Source organism: Balaenoptera borealis, assembly GCF_965194805.1.
Source record: "Balaenoptera borealis genome assembly, chromosome: 16".
Classification (NCBI taxonomy): Eukaryota; Metazoa; Chordata; class Mammalia; order Artiodactyla; family Balaenopteridae; genus Balaenoptera; species Balaenoptera borealis.
The window spans coordinates 3,703,804-3,716,846 of NC_138872.1; the positions used below are offsets into that span (position 1 = coordinate 3,703,804).

The 13,043-nt window shown below is 42.0% G+C and overlaps 1 protein-coding gene across 10 annotated transcripts in view; it reads right to left on the bottom strand.

Moving 5' to 3' along the window:
• The window catches only part of PHACTR3 (phosphatase and actin regulator 3), a 414,253-nt gene that overhangs the window by 60,836 nt on the left and 340,374 nt on the right, over window positions 1-13,043 (bottom strand). The window lies entirely within an intron of this gene.

Below are 13,043 nucleotides of genomic sequence, written 5' to 3' on the forward strand. Positions count from 1 at the left end.
CAGTCAAGCGTGACGTCAGCAGGGAATTCCCTGGCTGTCCAGTGGTTAGGACTTTGCACTTTCACTGCCAAGGGCCTGGGTTCAATACCTGGCTGGGGAATGACGTCAGCAGCATGGTGGATGAGACGCCCCTTTGCCTCTCCTCTTCAATCTACAACCACAGCTAAACAAAGCTGCCTCTGCCCACCATGTCAGGACACCAGAGAATTCCGTACATCTGTGCATCTGAAGGTGTGTGGACTGGATCACACAGAGGCAGCGGAACCTGGGGGACAGCAGAGGTGGTACCTGTGACCCTGGAACCCCAGCCCCAGTAGCCAAGCCCACAACCCCAGAGAACTCAGTTGCATCAGAGGAGACAGTGCACACAAATCCAGCCTCCTGGCCACAGTGGTGTCCACGGCCACAGGGGAACACGTGGCAGTGGAGGCAGGGCCTGTGATCCATCCCTCCAGTCACAGAGGTGCCCATAAATCTGGCCCCCCTCCCTGCCTGCAGCAACAATACCCATAAACCCCCAAACCCAGGACACGACAGAGGCACTCACGACCCTGGCTTCCCCTACCACAGTGGAGCCTGTGACTCAGGAGACCCCAGACACAGTGGAAGTGCCCGTCATCCCAGTGTCCCAGGTGGTGACCAGCAGCAGCAAGGCACCAATGACCCCAGATACACAAGCAGGGACAACAAGGGCACCCAGTGGAGGGTGGAAAGTGCCGATTCTCAAAGGTGATCTCAGGTAAAAGAAACCAAAAACTTGTGCTATAGCACGACCTACTGGAAAAGAAAAGAAAGGCCTCTAATTTTTAACCTGTTGAATTGTTAGAATCAAGTTAAGATAGAAAAAAAAAAAAAAAGCTTTACCTAAAGAAAAAAGGTGTTTACTAGTTCAAATGCAACAGCAGAGGGACAACTCATCAAGTACCAGGAAGAACCACAGTAACATTGTACCACAAAAAGAAAATGACAATTCTCCAGAAACCAAACTTAAAGTCATGGAATATTACGATATCACTGATAGAGAACTCAAAAAAGCTGTCATGAAAAAACACAATGAGCTACAAGCAAGCTCAGAAAGGCAGTTCAGTGAGCTCAGGAATAAAATGAAAGAACAGAAGGAATATTTTACCAAAGAGACTGAAACTCTAAAAAAGAACCAAACGGAAATTATGGAGCTGAAGAATTCAATAAACAAGATGGAGAACACAATGAAAAGCACTGGAAATAGAGCAGACCACATGGAAGAGAGAATTAGTGAACTTGGAGATGGAAATCTAGAAATGATTCAGGTAGAAGAAGAGAGAGAATTAATATCTTAAAAAATGAGGAAATTCTATGAAAACAAAATGACTCTTTTAGGAAGGACAACATTAGGATAGTGGGTATCCCAGAGGGAGAAAAGAAGGAGAGGGGAATAGAGATATTATTTTCAAAAAATAATAGCTGAGAACACCCCAAGCCTGGGGAAGGAACTGGATATACAAGTCCATGAATCTAAAGGAACACCTAATTACCTCAGAAAAGACCTTCTTTCTCTAAGACACATTATATTAAAACTGTCAAAAGTCAATAACAAAGAAAGAATTTTAAAGGTAGCCAAAGGAAAAAGAATGATAACCTACAAAGAAACTCCCATTAAGCTACTAGCAGATTTCCCAGCAGGAACTCTATAGGCCAACAGACAGTGGAATGACATTCTCAAAATACTGAAAGAACTGTCACCCAAGAATACTCTATCCAGCAAAGTTATCATTCAGATACGAAAGAGAAATAAAGGCTTTCCCAGACAAACAAAAGCTGAAGGAGTTAGACCTGCACTAGGCCTGCCTTACAAGAAATATTGAAAGGAACTCTTCTACCTGATACAAAAAGGCAAAAGTACACAAATCTTTGAGTAAGGTGCTAACAGACAGAATCAGAAATTGCAACTATATATGAGAATAGGTTTTTAAATACTTATTATAGTATAAAGGTTAAAGAGGAAAAAAGCAGTAAAAATAACTATACTACCTTCAATTTGGTAAGAAACTCACAACATAAAGAAGGATAATTTGAGACAATAAAAACATAAAACAGGAAGAGGAAAAGGATGGAAACCATATAGGCAAATGAAGATAAGATGCTATCAGCGGAAAAAGGACTATTTTATCTATGATATGCTTTATACAAACATCATGGTACGCACAAAACATAAATCTAGAGCAGAGACACAAAGCATAAAAAAAGAGGAAACTGAAAAAATATCATAGAACATCACCAAGCTGAAATAACAGAAACACAGGGAAAAAGAAACAATGGCGATATAGAGCTACCAGAAAACAAAAGATAAAATGGCAGTACTAAGTCCTCATCTCTCAATAATCACCCTAAATATAAAAGGATTGAACTCACCAATCAAAAGGCACAGAGCAGCTAGCTGGATAAAAAATAAGACCCAACTATATGCTGCTTCCAGGAGACCCACATCAGCTCTAAAGACAAACATAGGCTCAAAGAGAGGGTATGGAAGATGATACTACAAGCAAATAGCAGCTGAAAAGAAAGTGGATGTAGCCATACTTATATCAGACAAAATAGACTTCAAGCCAAAAAAGGTAACAAGAGACAAAGATGGACATTATATAATGATAAAGCGGACAATTCATCAAGAAGACATAACAGTTATTAACATACATGCACCTAACACAGTAGCACCAAAATATATAAAGCAATTATTAACAGGACTAAAGGAAGAAACTGACAACAACAACACAATAATAGTTAACCCCATACTTACATCTATGGATAGATCATCCAGACAGAAAGTCAATAAGCAAACAGTGGCCTTAAATGAAACATTAGACCAGATGGATTTTATAAACTTGTACAGAACATTCCATCCAAACGCAGTAGAATACACATTCTTCTCAAGTGCAGATGAAACATTCTCAAGGATAGACCATGTACTGGGACACAAAACAAAGCTCAGTAAATTTAAGAAGACTGAAACCATATCAAACATCTCTTCCGAACACAACGGTATGAAACTAAAACTCAACTACAAGAAGAAAACAGGAAAAATCACAAATATGTGGAGACTGAACAACATGCTACTGAACAACTATTGGGTCAACAAAAAAAAATCAAAAAAGAAATTAAAATTATCTAAAGACAAATGAAAATATGGCATACTGAAATCTATGGGATGCAGCAAAAGTGGTACTAAGAAGGAAGTTTATAGCAATACAGGCCTACCTCAAGAAACATGGGAAATCTCAAATAAACAATCTAATCTTGCACACCTAAAGGAACTAGAAAAAGAAGAACAAAGCCCAAAGTCATTAGAAGGAAGGAAATAATAAAAATCAGAACAGAAATTAAAAAAATAAAATAGAGACTAAAAAGACGATAGAAAAGATCAATGAAACTAAGAGTTGGCTCTTTGAAAAGATAACTTGACAAACCTTTGGAAAGAATCACTAAGAAAAAAGAAGACTCTGATAAATAAACTCAGAAATGAAAGAGGAGAAATAATGAAAGTCACAGAAATGCAAAGGATTACAAGGATTATAAGAGAATAGCTGTACTCCCAACAAACTGGGCAACCTAGAAGAAATGAACAAATTCTTAGAATCATACAAACTTCCAAGGCTGAATCATGAAGAAACAGAAAATCTGGAAAGGCTGATCACTAGTAAGAAGATTGAAAGAGTAATTAAAAAAAAAACTTCTCCAAAAACAAAAGTCCAGGGCCAGACAGCTTCACAGGTGAATCTTACCAAACATTCAAAGATTTAATATCTATCCTTCTCAAACTCATCCAGAAAGTTGAAGAAAATGGAACACTTCCTAACTCATTTTAAGAGGTCAGCATCATCCTGATACCAAAACCAGACAAAGACAACACAAAAAAAGAAAACTACAGGCCAATATTTCTGATGAACATAAACGCAAAAATCCTCAACAAAATATTAGCAAACTGAACACGTGTGCTACCTTAAAAGGATCATACACCATGATCAAGTGGGGTTTACTCTAGGGATGCAAGGATGGTTCAACATCCACAAATCAATCAATATGATACACCACACTAACAAAATGAAGGATAAAAATCATATGATCATCTCAGTAGATGCAGAAAAAGCATATGACAAGATTCAACAGCTATTTATGAGAAAAACTCTCAACAAAATGGGTATATGAGGAATATGCCTCAACCTAATAAAGGCCACATATGACAAACAAACCCACAGCTAACATTATACTCAATAGTGGAAAACTGAAAGTTATCGCTCTAAGATCAGGAAGAAGGCAAGGGTGTCCACTCTCACCACTCTTGTTCAATGTCGTATTGAAAGTCCTAGCCAGAGAAATTAGGCAAGAAAAAGAAATGAAAGACATCCAAATTGGAAAGGAAGAAGTAAAATTGTCACTGTCTGCAGACAACATAATTTTTATGTATAGAAAATCCCAAAGACTCCACCAAAAAACTACTCAAAATAATGATTACAGTAAAGTTGCAGGGTACAAAAACAATATATGAAAATCCACTGCATTCCTATAAACTAACAATAAGCTAGCATAAAGTAAAATGAACAATTCTATTTACAATTGGTACCAAAAAAGGAGTAATTTTAATCAAGAAGGCCAAAGACTCGTACATTGAAAAATATAAGACATTGTTGAAATAAATTGAAGATACAAAGAAACAGAAAGATACTCTGTGTCCTCATTGGATTAAAAGAATTAACATTGTTAAAAAGTCCACATTACCTAAAGCAATCTACAGAGTCAATGCAATCCCTATCAAAATCCCAATGACATTTTTCACAGAAATAGAACAAAAAATTCTAAAATTTATATGGAAGCACAAAAGACCACAAATACCCAAAGCAATCCTGAGAGAAAACAACAAATCTTGAGGTATCACATGCCCTGATTTCGAACTATATTACAAAAGCCATAGTAATCAAAACAGCATGGAATTGGCAGAAAATCAGATACATAGATCAAAAAAGAACAGAATTGAGATCTTAGAAATAAACCCACATATATATGGACAAATAATTTATAACAAAAGAGCAAAGAACATACTACAGAGAAAGGACAGTATCTTCAATAAATGGTGCTGAGAAAACTGGATAGATAGATAAGAAACTAGACCACTGTCTCACACCATACACAAAAATTAACTCAAAATGGATTAAAGACTTGAATGTAAGACCTGAAACCATAAAACTCCTAGAAGAAAACATAGGCAGGATGCTCTTTTTACATCAGTCTTAGCAATATCTTTCTATGTATGTCTCCTCAAGCAAAGGAAACAAAAGCAAAAATAAACAAATAGGATTGCATCAAACTAAAAAAGCTTCTGCACAGCAAAGGAAGCCATCAACAAAACTAAAAGACAACCTACCTGATGGGAGAAGATATTTGCAAATCATATATCCAATAAGGGGTTAATATCCAAAATATATGAAGAACTCATACAACTCAACAACTCCAAAACACAAAATCTGATTGAAAAGTGGGCACAAGATCTGAACAGACATTTTTCAAAAAAAGACATACAGATGGCCAACAGGCACATGAAAAGATGTTCAACATCACTAATTATTAGGGAAGTGCAAATCAGAACTACAGTGAGATATCACTTCATGCCTGTTAGCATGGCTATTATCAGAAAAGCAAGAAATAACAAGGGTTGGAGAGGATGTGGAGAAAAGGGAACCTTTATACACAGTTGCTGAGAATGTAAGTTGGTGCAGCCACTATGGAAAACAAAATGGAGATTCCTCAAAAAAAATAAAAATAGAATTACCATACAATCCAGCTATTCCACATCTGGTTATTTATCTGAAGAATACAAAAACACTAATTCAAAAGGATAGATGCACTCCTATGTTCATCACAGTATGATTTACAATAGCCAAGAGATATGGAAACAACTTAACTGCCCATCAAGAGATGAAGGGATAAAGAAGTTGTGTACATACATACATGCACACACACAACAGAATACTACTCAGCCATAAAAAAGATAAAATCCTGCCATTCGCAACAGCATGAATGGACCTGTAGGGTATTATGCTAAGTGAGACAAGTCTGACAGAGAAAGACAAACACCAAATGAAATCACTCATGTGTGCAATATAAAAAACAAACAAATAAACCAAACCAAACCAAAATGTAGATACAGAGAGCAGAGTAGTGGTTACCAGAGGGAAACAAGGGGGAAGGCAAAATGGACAAAGGGGGTCAACTGTATGATAATGGATTGAAACTCAGTTTGGGGTGGTGAGCACACTGTAGTGTATGCAGTAGTAAAAATATAGTGTTGTACACGTGAAACTCATATAATGTTATAAACCAACGTTACCTCAATTAAAAAAGCCACATCAGTAAACTTAATAAAGAGGAACTTCTTCAACTTGATAAAGAATATCTACAAAAACCGAGAGCTAACAACATCCTTAATGGTGAGAAACTCAAAGCTTTCCCACTAAGATCAGGAACAAAGCAAGATGTCTTTTCCATCATTCCTTTTCATTATCATACTGGAATAGGAGCTAACGCAAAAAAGAGAAGAAAAGGAAATAAAAGGTACACAGAGTGAGAAGACATAAAACTGTCTTTGTTTTCTGATGACACAATTATCTATGTAGAAAATCCAAAAGAATCAATGAAAAACTCCTGGAACTAATCAGTGATTGTAGCAAGGTTGCAGGATACAATGTTAATATACAAAAGTCAATTGCTTTCCATTATACCAACAATGAACAAGTGGAATTTGAAATTAAAAACATAATGCCATTATGTTAACACCCCCCAAAATGAAACAGTTATGTATAAATCCAACAAAATATATACAAGATCTATACGAGGAAAACTACAAAACTCTAATGAACAAAATCAAAGAACCAAATAAATGGAGAGATATTCCATGTTCGTGGACAGTAAGACTGAATATTGTCAAGACGTCAGTTTTTCCTAATGTGATCTATAGGTTCAATGCAATCCCAATCCAAATCCCAACAAGGAATTTTGTGGATACTGGCAGATATTCTAAAGTTTATATGGACAGGCAAAAGACTAAGAATAGCCAACACAATGTTGGAGAACAAAGTTGGAAGACTGACACTACTCGACTTAGTTTATAGTGTGGTATTGGTGAAAGAATAGACAAATACATCAATAGAACAAAATAGCGAGTTCAGAAATAGACCCCCACGTAAATACAGTTAACTGATCTTTGACGAAGGAGCAAAAGCAATACAATGAAGCAATGATAATCTTTGCACAAATGGTGCTGGAACAATTGGACATCAACATGCAAAAGAACAAAAATTAAAAATGAATCTAGACACAGAACTTTCACCTTTCACAAAAATTAACTCAAAATGGACCACAGACCGAAATGCAAAACACAACACTCTAAAAGTTCTAGATCACCTAGGAGGAAACCTAAGTGACCTTATGTATGGTAATGACTTTTAGATACAAGACGAAAGGCACACTCCAAGGAAGAAACAATTGATAAGCTGGAGTTTATTAAGTTAAAACTTCTGTTCTGTTAAAGACAATGTTGAGAGTATAAGGAGAAGAGTCAAGGACCGGGAATAAATATTTGCAAAAGACACGTCTGATAAAGGAATGTCATCCAAAATATACAAAAAACTCTTAAAACTCAACAATAAAAAACCAAATCACCCAATTAAAAAATGGTATTTATCCAAAGGAGTTGAAAACTTATACCCACACAAAAACCTGCACATGGATGTTTATAACAGCTTTAGTCATAGTTGCCAAAACTTAGAAACAATCAAGACTTCCTTCAGTAGGTGAAGGGATAAATAAACTGGGATACAGCCAGACAGTGGAATATTATTCTGCATTAAAAAGAAACGAGGGGGTGGGGGAGGAGAGAAACAGGTGAGGGAGATTAAGAGGCACAAACTTCCAGTTAAAAAATAAATGAGCCACGGGTAGGAAATGTACAGTGTGGGGAATACAGCCAATAATTACGTGATATCTTCATATGGTGACAGATGGTAACTAGATTTATCATAGAGATCATTTTGAAATGTATAGAAATATTGAATCACTATGTTGTATACCAGGAATTAATGTAGTGTTGTAGGTCAACTATACTTCAAAAACAAACTCATAGAAAAAGAGATCTGATTTGTGGTTACCAGAGGTGGGAGATGGAAGCAGGGGGAATTGGATGAAGGTGGTCAAAAGGTATAAACTGCCAGTTATAAGATAAATAAGTACTAGGGATGTAATGTACAACATGATAAATATGATAAATATAATTAACACTGATGTATGTTATATATGAAAGTTACTCAAAAGAGTAAATCCTAAGAGTTCTCATCACAAGGAAAAAATATTCTATTTCTTTAATTTTGTATCTATATGAGATGATGGATGTCTATTAAACTTACTGTGGCGTTTCAGGATGTATGTAAGTGAAAACCATTACGCTGTATACACCTTCAATTTACACAGCATTACGTGTCATTTATATCTCAACAAAACCAGAAGAAAAAATAAAAATAAGAAAAAAAATTAAATATCATCTAGCCATGAAATGGCAAGGCAGAAACATAAATGTATATTACTAAGTGAAAGAAGCCAATCTGAAAAGACTACCTACTGTATTATTCCAAATACGACCTTCTGGAAAAGACAAAACTATGGAGACAGTAAAAAAGATCAGTGGTTGCCAGGGGTTGGGGGGAGGGAGGGATGAATAGGCAGAGCACAGAGGATTTTCAGGGCAGTGGAACTCCTCCATATGATACTGTTAAGGCTGGACACGTCATTATGCATTTGTCCAAACCCATAGAACGTACAACACCAAGAATAAACTCTAACATAAATTATCGACTTTGGGTGACCGTGTGCCAGTGCAGGTTCATCAGTTGTAACAAATGCACCATCTGGAGGGGATGTTGATAATGGAGGGCGCTGTGCAGGTATGGGGCAGGGGAAGATGGGAAAAGTCTATATTTCTTCTTAATTTGCTGTGAACCTAAACTTGTTCTAAAAAACAAAATCTTTTAAAAAAATCACCTTTGATGGACTTGAGAATGTCCCCAATTACCTGGCGCTGACTACACATGCCCACAAAGGTACCGTGTGTGTGGACACATATGCATGCAAGCCTATGTGGGAGCATAAACACACCACACGAGGCACAGACACAACAGCCTGTAATGCATCTTTGTGTTGATTGAGACATCCTATGTGCCCTGCATGGAAATCCAACGGCCAGACCCAGACTAAAGCAAATACATTTTTCACTCCAACTGGATCCAGCAGGACGGTCTTCTAGCTAATTCAGGGGCACGTCTGCCTCGGATGGGGCCTCCACCACCTCCAGAAATTAAACCCTAATGTAGCTACTACTAGAGAATTCAGGCTGGCAAGATGTTTGATAACAAACACTTCCTGGGGTGTTCACGCTGGATGAGATGCCACCTGCAAAGGCTCCATCGACAGTGAGTTATGAGAATAAATAAATAAATACCAGTGCAGTTTCTATGGTTAATAACTGATGAGGCCCCTGCTTGGCGCTTTTCTGCTTCTGCACCACAGAGATCTACAAATGACACACCAGCCGTGATGCTGGGAGCAGGGTTTGAACTCGAGAGAAGGAAATAAAAGCTGATCTTTGCCACTGTCCTACCAGGCCAAGCAGAATACGTTTATGGGCCTTTCCCACTATGAACCACTTTCCCCCAAAAGTAAGATTTATAGACTTTTCCCAGCACCGATATTGAATTTTTTTTCCTCCAAGCATGTTGTCCCAGAGATTTGTAACTTTGAGGGAGTTGCAAACACACGTGAGAATATGATAAAGGCAAAGAATCCACTTTCTGCCCTGGATCTCAGGGGTTCAGGGACCCCGGATTGTGTACCGTGGCCTCAACTGCAGATGTCAGGGGTCAGTGTGTGGGCGTCGGGAATCCCCATCTGCCTCACTGTGTGCGATGGGCCCGGCCCGCCACAGGATGCTCTTAGGGTTGGATGTGAGCCCTTGACCTTGAGCCCCAGACAACGGTGCCCACAGAAGGCCCAAGAGGGGTGGCTTTACCTGGGTTTGCAAACAGTCAGTGCACTCCTTCCTGAGCACAGCCTGGTGGGATCCTGGGCATGTTAACAACAGCAGAGTTTCTAGAATGAGTTCCACCCTCCCTCTTCCTGTCACCACAGTCGAACACCAAGTTCAATTAAGGACGCCGGTTTGAGAAGACAAATAACAAGAGACTCAGGCTTGCCCCACGTCCTGGGAGAAACCTCGGAGGTGGCGAAACGGCTGATCTGCCACGTGAGGCTACAGACACCATCTCCTTTCATCCCGACACCCCATCATTCACTGACATTTACTGTGTGCGCAGGGACTGGCAGAGGAGTCACTTGTTTATGCCTGCCGGCTTCCTGGAGGAAGCGGTGTTTTAAACCCCGTGGAGCCGCACACACCTCCTGCGTGGTGAGCACGGGAGCCCTGTGGTCAGGGTGTGTAAGAAGCAGGGAGGGTGCGTGGCTGGGTCCCAGGGGGCGTGGAGAGGAGACAAGCCCGGGGGACAGGGACAGGCCACGCAGGTCCTGGTGAGGTCAGGGCGTTAAACCCCTCGGAAGCCACTGGAGGGATGTGAGCAAGGGGTGACGTTCCCTGACTGACGTCTGCCTGTGTGGAGGGGCTAGAACAGAGGTGATGGCGCAGGCAGGGAGCCTCGGGGGAGGCTGAGCGCGGCAGAGGAGGACTGGCCCGATGTCTTCAAGGGGAAGCCATTTGCGTGTCAGGTGCGAAGTCCAGAGAGCAGCAAGGTGGCCCCAGGCCACGGAAGGTCAGAGGCCCTGCTCACAGGGACAGGGAACGGTCTGGGTTTGGAGGCAAAGATCAAGAGCTCAGATCCAAAGATGTCAGGTCAGCCACACCTCCGAGACCCCAGGGGGACGCGCTGAGTGAACAGGGCAACCCCTCGGAGCTCGGGCCACGTGGGCTGGAGGACCTGTCGGATTGGCAGATGGTATTTAAAGCCACTCATCCAGCAGCTACTCACTGACTCCTACTTAGAACCAGGCACATGGGGACGAGGGGGCACCAGCCCACGTGGGACAGTAGTCAAACACATACATTAGGTTATCAGTAGTAATCGAATAATTGATAGACTTGTGGGGAGACAGACAACAGTCAGATAAGGACAAAAATCAGGGTAAAATTGCAACTGTGTCAAGCTCTGAAGGAAGGTTCACAGTGTTGTCATCAGAGCAGGGGAGGAGAAGGTTTGACCTGATCAGTGAGGGGTTGGCGGGTGACGCAGGCGGGGACCCGCTCAGGCCGCAGGGACAGTACCCCAGCTCCTTCCCACGGCGGGTCTCGTCTGAGGCACGTGGAATGGTCCCACTGCTGAGGACCCGGGCATGGGGTTGGGGGTAAAAGGTCCCAGGGGCCACCTTGGCTCAACGAGAAAAGGAACATGCTACACCATCAGGGGGGACCGTGTTGGGCAGAAACCCAAAGACTGGTGCACCTGGAACCTGGGAATGTGACCTTATTTGGAAAAAAAAAAAAAGATGTAATCTGCTTTTGCAGATGTAATTAAGGTAGGGATCTCAAAATGAGGAGATCATCCCAGATTATCCAGATGGGCCCTAACACCAATGACGAGTGTCCTTATAAGAGAAGGAGAGGACACGGAAGAGCTGATGTGAAGACGGAGGCAGAGATCAGAGCGATGTGGCCACAAGGCAAGGACCCTGGAGCCCCCATCAGCTGGAAGAGGCAGGAAGGCCCCTCGCCTAGAGCCAGAGGGAGTGCGGTCCAGCAAGCAGAAGCCAGGGAGGCTCCAGACACCCAACAAGGCCCAGGGCAGCACCACCACAGAGAACTGTCCAGCCCCCAATGCCACTGGGGGCCGAGGCTGAGAGACCTGCTCCAGCCCTGATCCCTGTCTACGCCAGCCATTCTCGGATGTGTCCCGCGTCACCCCATCCGGCAGGATGCTGACGGGTGTTTAAGGGAAAGGGTCCCAGGGCCAGATAAGTTTGGGAAACATCACAAGCTTCAGCCTCTCCTTAGATGTCCAGGGCACTATGGCTGTGAGTTTCCGCCACGAAGACCCCAGTTCGACAATCTGTCAGCCTCTTCCAACCTCATGGGTGCCGTGTCACCCCGCATGTACCACGGCACACGCTCCCGAAGTGCTTCACTAGACCAGCATGGAAAAGGCCCGGAGGTATGCAAGGTCACAGGAGGGGGTGACAGCCAAGGCCAGTGTCCAGCCCTGGGCTCCTGGTCTGTCCACCTGGTCACGGTTCCCCCTGCCTGTACCCACTTAGTACCAGCCAGCTCAGGTTCAATGCCAGCCCCTTCCAGACTCTCCACCAACACCAGACCAGGTCCCCAGTGGCTCCACCCAGAGCTCTGCTTGTGGCAGTGATGGTCACCATGAGATGCTTTCAGGAAGAACAACAACCCCTCACTTAGGAACAATAATCCTCCCCAAAGGCCTTACAGCCATGTCCACCCTTGACCCTCCTACAAGAGACAAAGCTCAGCACAGCCTGCACCAGGACGGAGCACCGTTTTACCTTCATCATGAGGGGTCTACAATGCGCTGTCTCTCTGAGCCCCCAGATCTTCAAGGGTAAGACAGAGCAAATACTCTGACCTTTAGAACATGTTGTGAGGACAGACACAGACCTCCAAGGGCCTCGTGAACATGTGGTCCTGAACAAACAGATGCTGCCGGGCTTATAGTATTTCTGAGATGACCGCTGGCATCAGCCCCTCTCTCCTTCCCTCCCTCCCACTTCCATCTCATCTCGCTTTCCTATTAACATTTTCTGCTACATTTTCCAAACGCTGGCCATCCGAGTGCCACTGACACCACCTCCTGCCATGTCACCCCAAGTGATGCGCTCAGTCACTTACTGAGCCACTTTTGTTTTTCCAGTACACGTGAAAATGAATATGCAATTGGCAAAATAAAACAAACTCACTCAGGTCCCTCCGAACTGTGCCCTGAGCCTGCCCGCAGGCAGCCTGC